An 18,104-nucleotide genomic window follows, 5' to 3' on the forward strand; every position below is an offset into this window, starting at 1 on the left:
TCCTGAGCCCTGGGAGAGACACCAGACACAGTGCAGCCTGTGGAGGGCATGGAGGGGTGTCCTTTCTCTCAGATGAACCTGCCAGCAGGATTGTGGATGTTTCTAAAGGTGTGCCCAAGATGAGCCAGAGGGGTTTCCAAAAGCCTCTGGGGAGCAGGTTCTCCCACAGTGCTGGGCAGGAGCTTCTGGGTGCGGCTCAGTCAGGCGGCTGTGAGGTCTGTTTCGCAACAGAAAAGCAATGTGTTGTCCAAGTTCAACATTGATGAGGCAACAAAGACTTTTATCTTGTTTTGTTATTTTGTTTTAAACAAAGTTTCTTGGATGCAGCAGAGTGTAAAGGGGCTGAGTCACAAGCTGTGATAGATCCCCAAAGAGGGGGATCTTGGTGTGGACTCCGCGCGCTGCCCACCGTGGCCTCTCCTTGTCTGCCTTTGCACAAGGGTCCCCTCGCATGTCACGTCACAGTAGATCTATGCTGACTGACAGGTCTCCAGGCCAGGCCTTCTGTCCTCCCCCAGGTCCCGCAGGCCATGACACACAACCAAGCCAAGCCAGGGTCCACCTTGTCTGGCCTGAACGTTTGGCACAGGGGTGCAGAGCTGCCACTCCGAGGTCTCAGCTGCACCCACCACTGGAAGCCAAGGCCTTCACATCAGTTTGGGGTGCAGTACTGGGGCTCCCCTTCTGAAGCTCCCTTCGTGAGGGCTTCATGCCGCTCTGGTCCCTGGGAGGTGGGCGTGTCAGGATCCTGGGTTCCCAGCCTGGCCTTACAGTGGGACCCCTAGGAAGCTGGAGCCCCAAACATCCAGGTCCTTCCCTTCACCTACTCAGGAGGCTTGAGGTCTCCGACATCAGCACTTTCGGAGGTTCCCAGATGAGCCTTGGTTTTATGGCCCATAGGGCAGACAACCCAAGGGGCAAAGGGCTTCACTGACTCCAGAGGTTGAAGTTGAGGCACTCCCCAAGCCGACACAGTAACAGTCTCACTACTGGGCCCTGCAAAGTCACGTGTAGAGGCCCAAGGTCGAGGGTGCCCTGGGAAAAGGACTCAGAGCCTGTTGGTCACTTGGTGGTAACACACTCCCAGCTTTCAGCAGACATGAGGGAGGGGGTCAGGCCGGGGGGTGGGGGGGCGCGAGGGCATAGACCATGACTCTGGGAAAGGAGAGCGGGGTTAGGGGAGAAAAGTCTTCTGCTGTGTAGGCACTTGTGTATGCAGAAGCTCCCCAAAGAGGGAGCACTGCAAGCTGGGTATGACGTGTGTGTCTGTGATCCTAGCACTCGGAAGGCTGAGGCAGGAGGATGCAGAGTTCCAACCAGCCTGGGCTATATACAAGGTCTTGCATCAAGACAATAAAAAAGGTAATATTCAGGGCTGAAGAGATGGCTTAGCGGTTAAGGCGCTTGCCTGCGAAGCCTAAGGACCCAGGTACGATTCTCCAGTACTCTTGTAAGCATGCATCTGGAGTTCATTTGCAGTGGCTAGAGGCCTTGGCATTCTCACTCTCTTAAATAAATAAAAGTAAAATTGAAAAGAAAAAGGTAAAAAATACAAAGGCTGGGGAGTTAGCTCAGCAGTTAAAGGTGTTTGCTTGCAAAGTCTTCCATCCTGGGTTCAATTACCCATCCATAAAAAAGCCAGACACACAAGATAGTACATGCGTTTGCACCAGAAAAAGGCCCAGGCACACCTATTCTCTCTCTCAAAAAAAAAATATATTTTTTTTTGAGGTAGAGTCTTGCTCTAATTCAGGCTGACTTGGAATTCACTATGTAGTCTCAGGGTGGCCTTGAACGCACAGTGATACTCCTACCTCTGCCTCCTGAGTGCTGGGATTAAAGGTGTGCCTGGCTTCAAATAATTATTTAAAAAATACTTTATTTGAGAGAGAGAAGGAGAGCAAAAGAGGCAGATAGAGTGAGAGAAAGAGAGAGAGGCATGCAAGGGCTTCTAGCCACTGCCAATGAAGTCCAGACAAGTGCCACCTTGTGCACCTGGATTAAGTGGGTACTGGGGAATTGAACCTGGGTCCTTAGGCTTCATAGACAAGCACCTTAACTGCTAAGTCATTTCTCCAGCCTTCAAATAATTTTTTAAAGTCTTATTTAATTTTTTTCAAATTTTATTTAATTAATTAATCTGTTTGAGAGAGAAAGAGGCAGACAGAGAGAAAGAATGAGCACATCAGGGCCTCTAGCCACTGCAAATGAACTCCAGATGCATGTGCCACCTTGTGCATCTGTCTTACGTGGGTACTGGAGAATTGAACCTGGGTCTTTAGACTTCTCAAGCAAGCGCCTTAACTGCTAAGCCATCTCTCCAGTCCTTCACATCTTTTAGAAAAAAAAGGTAACACAAGGGCCGGAGAAATGGCTTAATAGTTAAGGCACCTGCCTGCAAAGCCAAAGGACCCAGGTTTGATTCCCAATTACTCCGGACTCACAAAAGCCAGATACACAAGGTGGCACATGTGTCTGGAGTTTGTTTGCAATGGCTGGAGGCCCTGGTGCATCTATTCCTTCTTTCTTTCTCTTTCTCTCTCTCTTCCTCTCTGCTTCTTTCTCTCAAATAAATAAAAATATTTTAAAATAAAATATAATAGTAACAGAGTCAGTGCTAGAGGCAGTTGTACAGGCCCTCTTAAGAGAGAACAGGGGTGTTCCCAAGCTCGGGGTACTGTAAAAGTCCCCGGAGAAGTGCACTGCTCCAAAGTTCAAGCTCAGAGGAGCTGATGGGACGGCAGACAGCAGAGCGCCAGGGGCTGAACCAAGGCCTGTGTGCACGCAGCACCAAGGAAAGGCCTGCTGTGCCCCATCCGAAGCTTAGCTGATCTCAGACCTTCCATGAAAGGTCTCCACTTCCCTGACATGAAAGAAAGGAGGGCTCTCACCTGAGCCAACTGACCCCTGCTGCCTCTGGTGGACCCTCCCTGGGCTGTGCAGGGAGAGAATGTGGGCTCCTTGTTCTTCCCCCCTCCTTCCCCAAACAGCCACCGCATCCAGGGGGATGGGCTGGCACTATGAGGTGACCTTGACACACTGACGTGGGCTATTGGGATGAAAGCTTCCTTCTTCTCAGGGACAGGCAGCACAGAGCCCCAGGGAGGCCACTGACACTTCCACTTGGGTCCAGACTAGTGAGGTCTCCCACGCAGGCTCCGAGGAAGGACCCTACTGCGGTCTGGCTCCTGGTGCCATGAGGCCTGTGTTCAGGTTGCTTCTTCCTACGCGACTGCTGGGCAACACTCGGCCCCTGGTCCTGTGATCTCATTTCTCAGAAAACAGCCCTAGGAGAAACGCTTCAAGGCCAAAATACTCTTCTCAACCCTGTTTTTTTTTTCTCAACACTGTTTTCACATAACCCCAATGTCAGCTGCAAGAACAGGGGTCCCAAGGGAGGGTAGGAGTGGCTATGGCCTCAAAGGCAATTCAGAGGACACTGCTAGAAGAGGAGCAACTCTGCACGTGCTGCCTCAGGCTGATGGGGGGCCCGTGGCAGAGAACTTCCAACTGTCCCTGGGGCCTCAGCCCACTCGGTCCCTGTGCTTGACTGGCATGACCTACTTAAACCGCCATATGTCCATCTGTTAGATTTTTAGAACATTATTTTATTTATTTATTTAAAATATCTTATTATTTATTTACTTGGCAGTGAAAGAGGGAGAGAGAGAGAGAATGGGCGCACCAGGGCCTCCAGCCACTGCAAACAAACTCCAGATGCGTGCGCCCCCTTGTGCATCTGGCTAACGTGGGACCTGGGGAATTGAACTGGGATCCTTTGCCTTTGGCAGGCAAACACCTTAACCACTTTGCCATCTTTCCAGCCCCTCCATCTACTAGTGTTGTGCATTTATGTTTGGACCTGCACCTTGCTCCTGTGGTGCTCCTGCCCTGCAGCCTGGTTCTGCGCCTCCAGCAGCTCACCTGGGTGTATCTTCTCTCCCCACCGCCAGCAAGTCTTTGCATGGCTGTCAGCTCTGTCTCCACAAAGGCCTCTTTAAACACTGAATTCTGTGGACTCTTCAACCCTTTTGCAGTTGTTCTGTAACCCATGTATACATATACATGGACATAATTCCTGTGTGAAGCATAATGTGTCATGAGCGTATTAGTTAAGACTGGAGTAAAAGAACTCGTGCTTGCCTTGGCCAGCCACCAAGGGACAGTGGGATTAAAACAAAATTGATGTAGCTTGTGAATTGGTTGTTATTCAATAAATTCTGGCACTGTGGAAAGACATAAACTTGCCTGTCTGTTTCTGGCATAGCCTAAGACACAGGGACCTGAAATCACTGTCCTCTGCTCAGACTCTGTCTCCATGTGTATCTCTGTGTCTCTCTTCAGTGACTCATTTAATAAAGAACAGACCTTAGCCGGGCGTGGTGGCGCACGTCTTTAGTCCCAGCACTCGGGAGGCAGAGGTAGGAGGATCGCCGTGAGTTCAAGGCCACCCTGAGACTCCATAGTGAATTCCAGGTCAGCCTGGGCTAGAGTGAGACCCTATCTCAAAAAACAACAGCAACAACAAAAAACCCCAAAAAACAACAACAAAAAAAACAAGGACAGACCTTTCACAGACACTCTGTGTCCTCAATAAAAACAGTCCCTGGCTGGGAATCCCCTGAGAAGATCAACTTCCTCTCCAGATAGTGGTGCCTGTGGTGGGTGTCCTTGTGGTTGGTTAGATAGCACCGCCCCGTGCTGGCCCCTCCATAGAAACTCCTGGGTCAGGTGAAGTGTCAAAGACTATGGGAGGCTCACGGGGGCCTGTGGACACCTAGGGGTTCTGTCCTCCATGTCAAAATCCGAATGTCCCCTGGTAAAACCACACAGCTTGGTTCCTCAAAGGGTGACTGCCCCACTGCAAAGGCCACAAGGAAGGGGTGACAACTTTCCCACTACCCACAAGTCTCCCGGGGCCCTTTGTTGTCTTGTCCTTGGCCCACTCTACTGCTGGTGTCTGGCTTCCAGCGACCAGCACTGCAGCTCCCACTTTTCCCGGGGGTGGGGGAGACACTGGACGCCTGTGTCTTAGGACTGGATGGGAGGAGCTAAAGGAGTCTGGTCTGCCTTGACAGCCGATGGCCGGACGCTCTGTGGGATCCAGCCATCGTGGCGCTGTCCTCCTTGCAGGCCCCCTGCCCTGCCATTCTTCCCTTATAACCCTGCCGTTTCGGGCAGCGTCAGTGCTCTTGCCGTCTGAAGATTTAAGGCAGCTGGTGTGACCCATCAAGGCTAAGAGAGAATCTTTGTGGGCACTTGGATGGATAAGAAGGGCTAAGGAGACCTCAAGGCTCCTGATACCCTCCCAGAGTGGACCCAGTGGGGATGGCTTATGTCTAGGAACAGCAGTGTCCTCAGGAAGCCCCGGGACAGGGCATATGGGCAGCCTCTCCTGACTACCCCCACATCTGTGGTCTCCTAATTGCCCCATGCACAAATATATCATATGTACTTGGTCATGTCAACACACAAGGAAACTGAGGCAGGGCCCAGTCACTGCACAGCGTGAGTGCAGAGCTGAATGCCTGGGCATCCTCTTGTTCAGTCACTTTAATGTCTGACTCCCAAGCTCCGGGGAGGTGGGACAATGAGTGTTGTATTGAAGCCCAGCATGTGTGCTTTGTGATGGCAGCCATAATTAATTCAGAGACCTAATTCATTCCGCTGAACAGCTCTCCAAGTCACCTTCCCGCCCCCCCTCCCCAGGGAGTGTCCAACCCCAGCCCAAACTGACTCTGTAGTTACAGGTTAAACTCACTCTGTAGTTCCAGGCTGGCCTCGACTCACAGAGATAGCCCTACCTCTGCCTCCTGAGTGCTGGGATTAAAGGCGTGTGCCACCACACCTGGATTTTTTTGAGGTAGGGTCTCTGTTTAACCAAGCAGTGTTCAATGGTATCTCCCAAGCCCTACAATGGCCCACCTCGCATCCCTGCCAGAACTATAAGGACTGGAAGCCCTGGGGTGCTCATGGGGCCAGGAACACAGAGACTTCCTGTGAGAGACCCCCAAGAACTTCCTGTTTCAGGCCAGGTCAGAAACACTAAAAGATACTTAATGAGAAATATTTTAGTACTTCTGCTATTTGTCCTTAGCCAAAATCAGGAAGTGCAGGATGCATAAAAATGAGACAGAAATTAAAAATTGAAACAGTAATGGCAGACTGGGCATGGTGGTGCATGCCTCTAATCCCAGCACTTGGGAGGCTGAAGTAGGAGAATTGCCATGGGCTTGGGGATAGCATGGGGTTTTAGAGTGACTTTCAGGTCAGTCTGGGATACAGAGACCCCGCTTCAAAACCACGCCACCAGGGCTGGAGAGATGGTTCAATGGTGAAAGGTGCTTGCTTTCAAAGCCTGCCATTATGGGCTGAAGAGATGGCTCAGCAGTTAAGGCACTTGGCAGAGAAGCCTAAGGACTCATGTTCGACTCTCCAGGTCCCACGTAAGCCAGCTGTACAAGATGATGCAAGCACACAAGGTTGCATATGCTTACAAGGTGGTGCATGTCTGCAGTTCGATTGCAGTGGCTGGAGGACCTGTCTCCAATTCTCTATTGCTCTCTCATAAAAAAAAAAAAAAACCCTACAAGAAACAAAACAGACAAACAAAAAAATACCAAAGCCTGTCATTAGAGTTATATCCCCCAGTACCCACATAAAGGTAGATGCAGCTGGGCATGGTGGCGCACACCTTTAATCCCAGCACTTGGGAGGCAGAGGTAGGAGGATTGCTGTGAATTCGAGGCCACCCTGAGACTCCATAGTGAACTCCAGGTCAGCCTGGGCTACAGTGAGGCCCTACCTCAAAAAAACAAAAAAAAACAAAAAAAGGTTGATGCACAAAGTAGTGCACGCATCTGGAGTTTAGGTGCAGTGGCAGGAGGCCCTGGTGTGTCCATTCTCTCTCTATAATAAATACATAGTAAAATAAATTGTGGAGATCAAGCTAATTGGAAAAAGGCTAATCTTTGCATAGGCCAAGCCTGGGGTCATGGAAAACCAGAAGCCTTGACTGGAGCTTGTTGTAGGTGGGAAATTCACAGCTTCTCCACAGATTTCCTGATGAAATAAACATGAACAAAGGACTCACGATCTGGTCTGATGCAAACTCGGACTCCCCATAGCTTTGACTGCCTGAATCTGAATAGAAGCTAGGAGCACATTCAGTTCCGGGAGCACCAGAGTGCACCCCCCCAGCCCCCACCACTCTGCACTGAATTGCATTTTGACTGCTGCGCTCATTTTGTGTTCATCCAAATGCCACTGGACAGTATAAAACAATAAGGAAAGAAAAGTATTAAAAAACACAACAACAAGGCAGGTGTGGGGCTCATGTTTTTAGCCCCAGTACTTGGGAGGCTAAGTCTATGTAAAAGGATCGCTGTGAGTGTGAGGTCAGCCTGGACTGCATAGTGAGTTCCGAGCCACCCGGGGCTAGGCAAGACCCTGACTTGAAAAAACGGCATTGTCACACACTCCCTGTAGCCACGGCTCAGTCTTCTCCCTTGCAGGCCCAGCTGGCGCACTCTCACACTTCTCTTTCAGAGCCAGGAGCTTATCTGGGAACACAGGTCTCCAGGGAAGCTGCGGCCATCTCCTATGGGAAGTTTCCGTGGCAATCACAGAGCTGGGGCTCTGGCTGAGTCAACTGTGGGGTGTCACGAGATTATCTGTGACCTCCATGGTTAGACCTATGCCACATAGATCCTCCCAAGGGCTCTTCAAAGACTCAAAGTAGGGAGATGACCCAACATCCTGGGGTTCTCTGAGGTGGGGCTTACTGTACGGTGGCCCAGGCCATCGCCCTGCAGCCACAGTCCCAGGATGATGCGCGCACAGGGTAACAGACAGGACACACAGGTTGCCCAGGCAGAAGAAAGCCACAGTCCTGACTTGGAGGACCCAAGAAGCTCTGCAAACGACAGGGTGGTAGGTGGACAGGGGTTAGTTTGCAGCCCCTCCTTGTGAGCATGAGGACTCTCCGGTGCATTCCACCTATGCCTCGAGCTCCCTCCTGCAAGTGCGCCCATCAGTCTCCACAAAATTCCCACATTGGAGGCCTCACAGCTGGCCCTGTGTCTATGACCTTCCCTTAAGGTAGGATCTTTACAGATGTGACCAAGTTAACATGAAGCTATTCAGGACTGGGGTCCTTCTAAGAGAGCAAATGTGCACCCAGAGAGGAGACAGAGGCCAAAAACCGATGTAGGTCTAGATGGGTATGGAGACACAAAGGACAAGAGGGGCGGTCTTGCAGCGAGGCGTGGGGCGCACGCCTCTAATCCCAGCACTCAGGAGGCAGAGGTAGGAGGACCACCATGAGTTCAAGGCCAGCCAGAGCCTATATAGTGAACTGCAGGTCAGCCTGAGCTAGAGTGAGACCCTGCCTCTAAAAAACAAACCAAAAAAAAAAAAAAAAAGCAAATGGTCCTGAGGAGTTGTAGGCCATGAGATGAAGGACATGAAGAGATGGAAGACATGAAGACAGGGGACATAAAATGGCAACCTCAGGACATGGAGGTCATGAACAGATGAAGGACAGGAGAGAGGATTGAGGTGATGGAGTGTATGAAGAGACTCAGATCTTGAGGAAACAGAGGACAGGAGGAGATGGGTTGTTTTGCATAGAAACGGACTGGTATGTGCAGAGGGATAGGGCACAGAAAAATCTTTGGGCTGAAACTTCTGCTTGTTCAGCTGCAATTATATGAGATAAACACATTTGAGATTGGGGCAACAGGAAGAATGAAGACTCTTTTGAAGGGGCCTAGATGCTCAAAGAGTGTCCTGTTTTTCAAAGCCTGCTTTATTCCCCCCTGGATTAACAAATTGACACCCTGCCTGGTATTATGGTGTATAAGAAATGCAGGAGAGGGTCACTGAATTTGCAACACAGCCTCCTGTTTTGGAAATGGCCACGGGCAGTGTGAAGCAGGTTGGCTGGATGCCTGCGTAGAGACCCCACGGGCCCACGAGGATGAACCGCAGGTTGCAGTGGAGATGCCGGGACCACGAGATGGCTGCTCAGGGGACCTGCTGGCCCCGATGAACTTTTGCAGGACTGTGAGTTGCCTAGCTGGAGGGACAGAATTGAACTCCGGAGACTTGTCATTGACTAGAGTTGTTGGACTTGGAGCTACAGAGTTTGATGTTTGCCCTGTTAAAACCTTGTATTGGTTGACTATTTCTTTGCTATGCCCAATGCCATCTTTTGCAGTGTGAATGTGTATTCTGTGCCGTTATGGGTTTTTTTGGGCTTATTTCTGGTATTATGGTTCAGCTGAAAGAACTTGGATTATGGGGATGTTTGAACATCATTAGGATTGATAAAAACTATGACTCTCAAAGTCATACTGAATGCATTATATTTTATATCATGTATGGATATCAGTTTATGGGGGACAGGGGTGGAATGTGGTGGTTTGATTCAGGTGTCCCTCATAAACATAGGTGTTCTGAATGCTAGTCTCCCCAGCTGATGGCAATTGGAAATTAAAGCCTCCTGGAGTTGGTGTATTTTGGGGGGCGGGCTTATGGATGGTATAGCCAGTTAACCCTTGCCAGTGTTTGACACATTCTCCTGTTGCTGTTGTCCACCTTATGTTGGCCAGGGGGTGATATCCATCCTCTGCTCACGGCACCATTTTCCCCTGCCATCATGGAGCTTCCCCTCAAGTCTGTAAGCCAAAAACAAACCTCTTTCCCCCTCAAAAGCTGCTCTTGGTCGCGTGACTTCTGCTAGCAATGCGAACCTGACTGCAACACCACCCTTGGGCCCCCAAGGCCCTGCAGTCACTTGGTCCTTGGCACTGGCCCACTACAGCACACAGCTCACAGCGGGGCCTCATCTCCACAGCAGCTGCTGGCTCACACAGTTGGGATAAGGCTAAGGCAGACTCACAGACATGCTAGAGCCTGCCAGGGAAGCTACAGGCCTCTGGCCACACTCTGCAGATCTTCCCTTGGGCCCCTCTGTCCTCACCGCACCCAGAGCTGGTAGCCATGGGAGATGGCACGGCATCCCTCTGCAGGGCCCAGGAAGGGGTTCTGTGCTACAGCTCTGGACAACAAAACTTGGGGCCCCATTCTGGAACTGAAAGCAGGAGTCTCCAGCAGGGCGTGGTGGCGCACGCCTTTAATCCCAGCACTCGGAAGGCAGAGGTAGGAGGATTGACATGAGTTCACGGCCCCCCTGAGACTACAGAGTGAATTCCAGGTCAGCCTGAACTAGAGTGAGACCCTGCCTTGAAAAAACAAAACAAAAAAGACAAGGGATCTCAGGCCAGAAAACCCACAGGGAGGCACATGGCTTCCCAGTGCAGGAGTCAAAGCCAGAGAAACGAGCTCTGCAGCAGAGAGTACCCACCCTCAGGCCTGATGCCAAGTAAGAACTGGGTCGGCCTCCCATCCAAACCATGCCAGGGGGAGACGCTGCAAGTGTGGGGAAGAAATATTAGCCTGTAGTTCTGCAGGTGGCAAAATTACCCCTCAAAGTGACGGGCAGATGGACTCTTAAGACAACAAAATCAGGAGAACTAACTGGCTGGCAGCAAAGCTTCTGCAGATCTTAGACGTTCTCCAGAGTCAGGAAAATGGGCACAGAAATGTTGGCCCCTTACAGAGGAGCATTAGATGGGAGTAAAGGCAAAACAAACTCTTTGTTTGCTTGTTTTTTCCCTTCAGGCAGAGTTTCACTGTAGTCCTGGCTGGCCTTGAAGTCACTATGATCCTCCTAACTCAGCCTCCCTTGGTGCTGGAATTAAAACATGAGCCACCACACCAGGATGTTTTTCTTTACTTACTTCTTTTAAATATTTATTTCTATTTATTTATTTGACAGAGAATGGGCATGCCAGGACCTCTAGCCACTGCAAACTCCAGATGCATGTGCCACCTTGTGCATGTGACTTACATGGGTCCTGAGGAATGGAACCTGAGTCCTTTGGCTTTGCATGCAAGCTCTTTAACCACTAAGCCATCTCTCCAGCCACCCCCCCCCTTTTCTTTTGTTTTTCAAGGTAGGACCTCACTCTAGCTCAGGCTGACTTGAAATTCACTATGTAATCTCAGGGTGGCATTGAACTCATGGTGATCTGTCAGAGACCATGACCTGACCAGACAAAAGAAGAACTAACAACCTTCATATGGCCCCTCACTGCCCTGAGGACAAAAGAGAACTAGCAGCCCTCATGCAGCCCCTCCCCCGAGAACAAACAGCTGCTCTGGGAGACGTCACAAGAGAGATTCCGAGAAGATGCTCCAGAAGATTACGGCCAGGTGGCCCTACTTCCTCCTTTCTTATACACCCTCCCCCTTTTTTCCCTCCTTATTGCCCTACCTGCTGGTTGATTATAAAAGAGCTAAAAAATCCAACATTAAACGAGACCTTGACAAAACCTCTGCTTGGTCTCCTTCTTTCCCGCCCGTTCTTTCAGGTTGCAGCCCTCCTCGACCACCCCGCGTAACATTGGCCCCGCAGATCAGGCAGTGATCCTCCTACCTCTGCCTCCCAAGTGCTGGGACTAAAGGTGTGCACCATCACGCCCAGCTTTTTTTAAATGTCTTTTTTAAAAATTGTATTTCTTTATTTGAGTGACAGTGAGAGAGAAAGAGGCAGAGAGAGAGAGAGAGAGAGAGAGAGAGAGAACTGGCATGCCAGGGCCTCCAGCCACTGCAAACAAACTCCAGACACATGTGCCCCCTTGTGCATCTGGCTCACGTGGGTCCTGGGGAATTGAACTAGTGGCATTCTCCTCTGGTCTCTGCATAAATGTGCATGGGGCATGCACATCTGGACACATGTGCATACACTATAATACATACACCACATCACACATGCTAAACACACTGAAAACAAACAAACAAAAAAACCCCAAAACATTAAGTGGCTGGGGTGTAGCTCAGTGACAGATCATATGCATGATCCCCAGCAACACATACACACATGCTACACGTATACGCAAACACACAAGTGCTACCAAAGACTAGAAGACAGAGGAACAAAGAACAAAGGTAGCAACAAACATGGAAGATGCTGATTCAGCCGCATCCATGTCCATGCTGAACGGCCCTGTTTTAAACGTACCTATTAAATACTGACCCTGTCACAGTGGATGAAAAACAACACCTTGCTGGGCGTGGTGGCGCACACTTTTAATCTCAGCACTTGAGAGGCAGTGGTAGGAAGATCACTGAGTTCGAGGCTAGCCTGAGACTACACAATGAGTTCCCAGTTAGCCTGGGCTAGAGCGAGACCCTACCTCAAAAAAACCAACCAACCAAATAACTAAATAAAAACACAAAGATGAAGGCAGATATACCACACTTCCATAGCTACATTAATTTAAGACACAGCCAGTATCAGAGCAAGGAGCTACCAGAGACAAAAAGGGACCTTCCATAATGATAAAGGGTTAGCGGTAAGTCAGTTCTATAAAAAGACATGCTGGAACTGGAGAGATGGCTTAGCAGCTAAGGCACTTGCCTGCAAAGTCTAGTGAGCAGAGTTAGATTCCCCAGTACCCACTTAAAACCAGATGCATAAAGGGGTGCATGCATCTGGAGTTGTAGTGTCTGAAAGCGCTGGCATGTCCATCCTCTTTGTCTCTTCTATCTCTGCTTGCAAATTAATTCATTAATTAATTTAAAAAAAAAAAAAGAGCTGGAGTGATGGCTCAGCAGTTAAGGTGCTTGCCTGCAAAGGCTAAGGACCTGGGTTCAATTCCCCAGTACCCACGTAAATCAGATACACAAAGTGGTGCATGCAACCTGGAGTTCATTTGCAGTGGCTGAAGGCCCTGATGTGTTCATACTCTCTCTCTCTTTCCCCCTCTCTGCTTGCAAATGAATAAATATATATTTTTAAAAAGACATACTAGCATGTTAAGAAGGATGAATGAAATCAGTGTGAAGGTTCTTAAAACAGCTAAAGATTGATCTACCATATGACCCAGCTATAGCACTCCTAGGCATATATCCTAAGGACTCATCTCATTTCCTTAGAAGTACAGGCTCAACCATGTTTATTGCTGCTCAATTTATAATAGCTGGGAAATGGGACCAGCCTAGATGTCCCTCAACTGATGAGTGGATAATGAAGATGTGGCACATTTATACAATGGAGTTCTACTCAGCGGTAAAGAAAAATGAAGTTATGAAATTTGCAGAAAAATGAATGGATCTGGAAAGGATTATACTAAGTGAGGTAACCCAGGCCCAGAAAGCCAAGCGCCACATGTTCTCCCTCATATATGAATCCTAGCTACAGATGATTGGACTTCAGCGTGAGAAGGAAAATACTTAGTAGCAGAGGCCAGTAAGTTAAAAAGGAGATTTAAAGGGAAGAGAAAGGAAGGGAGGAGGGTACTTAATAGGTTGGTATTGTATATATGTAAGTACAATGATTGTTATGGGGAGGTAATATGATGGAGAATGTAATTTCAAAGGAGAAAGTGTGGGGGGGGGGAGGGAATTAACACGAGATATTTTTTTATAATCATGGAAAATGCTAATAAAAATTTAAAAAAAAATTTTAAAAAGGGAAGAGAAAGGAAGGAAGGAAGGAAGGAGGGTACTTAATAGATTGGTATTGTATACATGTAAGTACAATGATTGAGATGGGGAGGTAATATGATGGAGAATGGAATTTCAAAGGGGAAAGTGGGAGGGGGAGGGAGGCTATTACCATGGGATATTTTTTATAATCATGGAAAATGTTAATAAAAATTGTGAAAAGAAAAAAAAAATAAAAAAATAAAATTAAAAAAATGTGATTGGAGGGCTGGAAAAAAAAAAAAAAAAGAAGGATGAATGTGTGCCCCACAAAAGAGGCAAAATACAAGAGGCAAAACTGATAGACCCACACAGAGGAGTTGCTGCGTCCACTATTACAGCCAGGACATTGGCACCTCTCCATCAGGAAGGCACAGCCCAGCAGGCAGGACATCAGAAAGGGCAGAGTGGAACTCAATAGCATCAGCCAACTGGAAACAATGGGCAGCTCTGGATGACTCCATCCAGCAACAGCAAAACACGAATCGGTGTCCAGCTCACACACTCACCAAGACAGAGCATATTCAGGGCCATAAAATTCACCTTAGATTTAAAGGAATAGAAATCATACAGTATTTGCTCTCAGATAACCACAATGAAATAAAACCAGATAGCTGGAAAATCCCCAAACACAAGTAGATTATACAACACACTTATAAATAACACAGGGGTCAAAGATGAAATCTGGAGAGAAATTTTCTAAATATTTTGAACTAAATGAAAATGAAAATACAACTTAATGGCAATTATGGGTGCACTGAAAACAGTGGTGGGGGAAATTTCTAACATAGAATGTGTCTACCAGAAAAGAAGAAAGAATATAGCTGGGTGTGACAGTACACACCTTTAGTCTCAGCATTTGGGAAGCTGAGGTAGAAGGATCACTGTGAGTTTAAGGCCAGCTTAGGGCTACAGGTGAGTTCCAGGTCAACTTGGGCTACAGTGAGACCCTGCCTTGAAAAAGACAATAAGTAAATAATTAAAAATATGCTGGTGACAGAAAGCTGAAACAAAGCTACACTGCACGCAGTTCAATGGGAGAGAGAAATCACCAGTGAAGATACTCAACAGTGGACACTGCAAGCCTTAAATTTGGCCATCCAGGCCAAGTGAGCCAACAGGTGCAATAGTGGCACATCTGTTATGGGGGAACCAACTGCTCTGTAATTGGATTAGAGGCCTACTCCATGGGAGAAAATATATCCCTGATACTGAAAATCTATAACAGGGGTAGTCATGGGTGTAACATCTGCTGCTGTCTGGCTAAATGTATATACTATGTTCACTAAACCACCCAGTAAGCACTTCTCTTAATGTTCATACCCATATCTCAATGCTACTCTCACTTTTGGTTAGAGAAGCTTCTCTTTTCATATGGCAGTGACCTTGGGATGACTCAGAAGGCACCATGGTGCTGAGAAGAAGTGACAGAGGAGTGCTCAGCACTGCAACATCGCTACCACACCTTCCAAGGCTCAAGGTCCATTGCAGAAGAGGTGGTGGAAAGAAAGTAAGAGACAAAGGAAGGGTAGGACTACTTACAACATGCTCCTCCAGACACGAAATGGCCTGGATATCCATGACCTCACAGTGCCTGACACTACCTACACAAGACCATCCTAATAGCAAGATGCTGACATCAAAATAAAAGAGCCCGGTGTGGTGGCACACGCCTTTAATCCCAGCACTTGGGAGGTCGAGGTAGGAGGATCTCTGTGAGTTCAAGGCCACCCTGAGACTACATAGTGAATTCCAGGTCAGCCTGGGATAGAGTGAGACTCTAACCCGAATAACCAAGGGGAAAAAAAAGAGAGACTGATTGAGAGGGGAAGGGATATGATGGAGAGTACAAAGGGCAAAGTGGGGAAAGGAGGGAATTACCACGGGATTTTGTTTACAATTATTGAAGTTGCCAATAAAAGAAATTAAAATAAATTAAAAATAAAATATAGAAGAAAAAAAAGAACAGGAGCTAGGTGTGCTGGCTCATACCTGTTATTTTGAGGCAGGAGGGTTGGTGGGCATTTGAGGATAGCCTGAACTACAAAGTGAGTACCAAGTCCAGCAGGGCTACTTTGTAAGACATTGTCTCAAAAAATAAAAATAGGGCTGGAGCCAGGCATGGTGGCACACACCTTTAATCCCAGAATTTGGGAGGCAGAGGTAGGTGGATCACAGTGAGTTAAAGGCCACCCTGAGACTACATAGTGAGTTCCAGGTCAGCCTGGACTGAAGTGAGAACCTACCTTGAAAACCCTCACCACCCCACAAAAAAAAAAAAGTGGGTCTGGAGAGGTGGCTTAGTAGTTAAGGCACTTGCCTACAAAGCCAAAGGACCTGGGTTTGATTCTCTAGGACCCACATAAGCCAGATGCACAAGGTGCTGCATGTGTCTGGAGTTCATTTCCAGAGGCTGGAGGCCCTGGTGCACCCATTCATTCTCTGCCTCTCTCTCCTTCGGCATCTCTCAAATAAATAAATAAATAATAAAAAATTAAAATTAAAAAAAGGATGCTTGGTGTGGTAGTTTGACTCAGGTGTCTCCAATAAACTTATGTCATCTGAATGCTAGGTTTCCAGCTGATGGAGATTTGGGAATTAACACCTCCTGGAAGCAGTGTATTATTTGGAGTGGGCTTATGGGTGTTATAGCCAGTGTCCCCTTGCCAGTGTTTGGCAGAGTCTCCTGTTGCTGTTGTCCACCTGATGTTGGTGAGAGGTGAGGTCTAACCTCTGCTCATGCCATTGTTTTCTCCTACCATCATGGAGCTTCCCCTCAAGCCTGTAAGACAAAATAACCCCCCCCCCCGCACACACACAAAAAAGCTGGGAACTAGGCATGGTGGCACATGTCTTCAGTCCCTGCACTTGGGAGGCAGAGGTAGGATGGCCTTAGGTTCAAGGACACCTTGGGATCACATAGTCAATTCCAGGTCAGCCTGGGCTAGAGCAAGACCCTACATGGGGGTGGGGGTGGGGGGAACTAAAACAAAAAACAAAACAGAAATGGTTGAGGAAACATCAATACCACTTACAACTCCATGTCTACACATCTGATAACCTGTGTGAAACAGACTGATTTTGTGAAAGACTCAACCTGACAGACTCAAACAAGAATCGGAGAGTGTGAAAAGGCAGTGTGTATTAAAGAAATCAAACCAGCAATTAACCATTCCAACAGAGAGCATTAGGCTTAGATGGATCTACTGGTAAATTCTAACCAACACTTATGCTGATTCTTTCTCTCTTTCAGAAGACAAGCAGAAGAAATACACTCTAGCTCATTCTATCAGGCCAGCACTCCCCTAACACCAAACCAGACATTATAGAAAAAGGTAACAGAAGGCCATCATCTCTCATGAAAATGGAAACATCCTCAACAAAAATATCACCAAAGTAGGCGGGCGTGGTGGCGCACGCCTTTAATCCCAGCACTTGGGAGGCAGAGGTAGGAGGATCACTGTGAGTTCAAGGCCATTTTGAGACTACATAGTGAATTCCAGGTCAGCTTGGGCTAGAGTAAGACTCTACCTCAATAAAAACAAAACAACAACCAAAAAATTACCAGCAGATCAAATACAGCAATGTATAGGAATAATTCTATACCATAACCAAATGAGATTTGTCTCAGATATAAAAGATGGTTCAGCATATGGAAGTTGATGAATAAAACCCATCACCTCACCAGGTTAAAGGGGAAAAACCATACGACCATTAACAAGTCATGCAGAAAAGGCAACTAAGTGGTAATAGAAGAAATTTCCCTCAAATCGATAAGAACATCTAAATAGTACTTATTGCTAACATCACACCCTATTGGTGAGAAACTTGGTGAGGCTATTCCTCTCATCACTTCTCCTCAGTATGAGACTGGAAGCCCTACATAGTATAATACCAAAGAAGAGGAAAGAAAAATTATAGATTGGCAGGTGGCCCTACCTTGAAAAACCAAACCAAACCAAACCAAACAAAAAAAGTGATCTAGACACAGATCTTTCACCTTTCCCAAAGTTAATTCAAAATTGATTATAAACCCAAATATAAAATACAAAACTTGGGAAACCGTAGATAACCACAGCAGAGGAGGAAACCTCAATGACTTTTGAGTTTGATGATTTTTATTTATACTGGAGAGAGAGGGAGGGAGGAGCAGAGAATGGGTGCACCATGGCCTTCAGCCACTGCATACAAACTCCAGATGCATGCATGCACCACCTTGTGCATCTGGCTTACGTGAGTCCTGGGGAAGCAAACCTGGGTCCTTTGGCTTTGCAGGCAAGTGCCTTAACCACTAGGCAATCTCCCCAGCCCTAATGTTTTTTTTTTTTTTTTTTTTTTTAGGTAGGGTCTCACTATAGCCCAGGCAGACCTGTAACTCACTCTGTAACCTTGGGCTGGCCCTAACTTAATCTTCCTACCTCACCCTCCCAAACGCTGGGATTAAAGGCCACCATGCCTGACTCTTTCTTCCTTCCTTCTTTTTAGTTTTTCGAGGTAGGGTCTCACTCTAGCACAGACTGACCTGGAATTCACTCTGTATTCTCAGGGTG

This window comes from Jaculus jaculus, chromosome 5 (genome assembly GCF_020740685.1).
Source record: "Jaculus jaculus isolate mJacJac1 chromosome 5, mJacJac1.mat.Y.cur, whole genome shotgun sequence".
Taxonomy (NCBI): Eukaryota; Metazoa; Chordata; class Mammalia; order Rodentia; family Dipodidae; genus Jaculus; species Jaculus jaculus.